This window comes from Piliocolobus tephrosceles, unplaced genomic scaffold (genome assembly GCF_002776525.5).
Source record: "Piliocolobus tephrosceles isolate RC106 unplaced genomic scaffold, ASM277652v3 unscaffolded_27636, whole genome shotgun sequence".
In the NCBI taxonomy this organism is placed as follows: Eukaryota; Metazoa; Chordata; class Mammalia; order Primates; family Cercopithecidae; genus Piliocolobus; species Piliocolobus tephrosceles.
Genome location: NW_022310572.1, coordinates 5,947 through 8,420, shown reverse-complemented (window position 1 = coordinate 8,420; position 2,474 = coordinate 5,947). Strand labels below are relative to the sequence as shown.

The 2,474-nt window shown below is 45.7% G+C and overlaps 1 pseudogene across 1 annotated transcript; it reads left to right on the top strand.

Moving 5' to 3' along the window:
* The first annotated feature begins 332 nt into the window (after positions 1-332).
* Positions 333-848, top strand: LOC111537526 (annotated as a pseudogene). Its single transcript, XR_002730036.2, has one exon. The product of XR_002730036.2 is annotated as a 40S ribosomal protein S23 pseudogene (transcript).
* Positions 849-2,474: the final 1,626 nt, after the last annotated feature.

Below are 2,474 nucleotides of genomic sequence, written 5' to 3'. Positions count from 1 at the left end.
CTCAGGGACTGGGCAAACATTTACACTTGTCACCAAAAACAAAACTGAGAATTAAACTTAAAGGTTCTGGGAAGGATAAAAAGAGGGAACTGGGTATTTTCTTGTTTACTAAGGGAGGAATCTGACATTGACAGGAACTCAGCACCTGCCCAATGCAGAGGATATACTGAACAAGAGGTTTATGGTATCCATTAAATTAAATGGAAACCGAGGGCGCTGTTTTTGTCTGGAGATTTGTGTACAAGAGGACTAGAGGAAGAGAAAGAATAAAGCAAAATCTGCATTAAATTTTTTTCCAGTCTCCCATATTCCTTTGATTTTGAAAAAATAAAGAGTCTCTTTCGCTCAGGCCGGTGGCGCCAACGGGATGGGCAAGTGTCGTGGACTTCGTACTGCTAGGAAGCTCCGCAGTCACCGACGAGACCAGAAGTGGCATGATAAACAGTACAAGAAAGCTCATTTGGGCACAGCCCTGAAGGCCAACCCTTTTGGAGGTGCTTCTCATGCAAAAGGAATCGTCCTAGAAAAAGTAGGAGTTGAAGCCAAACAGCCAAATTCTGCCATTAGGAAGTGTGTCAGGGTCCAGCTGATCAAGAATGGCAAGAAAATCATAGCCTTTGTACCCAATGACGGTTGCTTGAACTTTATTGAGGAAAACGATGAAGTTCTGGTTGCTGGATTTGGTCGCAAAGGTCATGCTGTTGGTGATATTCCTGGAGTTCGCTTTAAGGTTGTCAAAGTAGCCAATGTGTCTCTTCTGGCCCTATACAAAGGCAAGAAGGAAAGACCAAGATCATAAATTTTAATGGTGAAAACACTGTAGTAATAAATTTTCTTATGCCAAAAAATAAATAAATAAAAATAAAGAGGTCAGATCTGGCTCATGTCTGTAATGCCAGCACTTTGGGAGGCCAAGACGGGAGGATCACTTGAGCCCAGGAGTTCAAGACCAGCCTAAGCAACATAGTGAGAGCCCACGTCCAAAAAAAGTAGAAAAAAATTACCCGGGTGTGGTGGTGCATGCCTGTAGTCCCAGCAACTTGGGAGGCTGAGGTAGGAGGATTAGCTTGAGCCCAGGAGGTCGAGGTTGAGGTTGAGGCTCAAATAGAAACTCCAGAGAGTGAAAGAGAAAGAGACTGTTTTCTCATAAGTACAATATTTGTCTCCCTCGCCAGTTTTCTCTGCCTATGTGGAAACCAGGTCTGCAAAGCTGTGTACAAGGTCAATTTGTTTTCTGGCTGAGAACACAAGAAATAATGCTTGTGTTTTGTTTGTTCGTTTGTTTGTTTTTGAGATGGAGTCTCGCTCTGTTGCCCATGCTGGAGTGCAGGGGTGTGATCTCAGCTCATGGCAACCTTCGCCTCCCAGGTTAAAGCAACTCTTCCTGTCTCTACTAAACCCTGTCTCTACTAAAAATACAAAAATTAGCTGAGTGCGGTGGTGCACACCTGTAATCCCAGCTACTTGGGAGCCTGAGACAGGTGGATCACTTGAGGCCAGGAGCTCGAGACTAGCCTGGACATCATGGTGAAACCCTGTCTCTACTAAAAAATTACAAAAATTTGCCAGGTGTGGTAGCTCACACCTGTGGTCCCAGCTACTCAGGAGGCTGAGGCAAGAGAATCACCTGAACCCAGGAGGCGGAGGTTGAGGTGAGATGAGATGGCACCACTGCACTCCAGCCTGGGAGACAGAGAAAGACTCTGTCTCAAAAAAAAAAAAAAAAAAAAAAAAGCTGGGCACGGTGTCTCACGCCTGTAATCCCAGCATTTTGGAAGGCCGAGGCAGGTGGATCACAAGGCCAGGAGTTCAAGACCAGCCTGGCCAAGATGGCGAAACCCCATCTCTACTAAAAATACAAAAATTAGTTGGCCATGGTGGCGGGTGCCTGTAATCCCAGCTACTCAGGAGGCTGAGGCAGAGAATCGCTCGAACCCGGGAAGTGGAGGTTGCAGTGAGCTGATATCACGCCACTGCACTCCAGTGTGGGCGACATAGCGGGGCTCCATATCAAAAAAAAAAAAAAAAAGAGTTTTGGAAGAAGACTGAGTGTGAATAGGAGAGATAGTGGAGTAACTGGAGGTGATAGAAGAGAGGAAGTTCCAGGCCTGAGAAGAACATGAGGTAGCTCTTCCTGCCATCTATCTGCCAGCTGTGCTTCCAGGAAGATACACCTCAAAGGCGTGCCCCTGCAAAGCTTGTTGTACACATTTTGCTTCTTCAGACTTTCTGGCTTGAAGCCGGAAGCAGAAGCTCCTGGCAGAAGCTTTGAGCTGGTCTGAAATGAGGATTAAAAGAACTCTGGCCAAAATTGTTAGATCCATGCCCTGGACTCTTGAACCTTCATTTTCCTCCAAGTGCTGCTAAGAAATTCCCTCTCTTAGCTTGGTTCTCCCTAGGGCGGGTCCTAATGTAGAAATCTAACCCTAGGGTGGAACAGGCAGGTGATCTTTTTTTTTTTTTTTTTTTTTTTT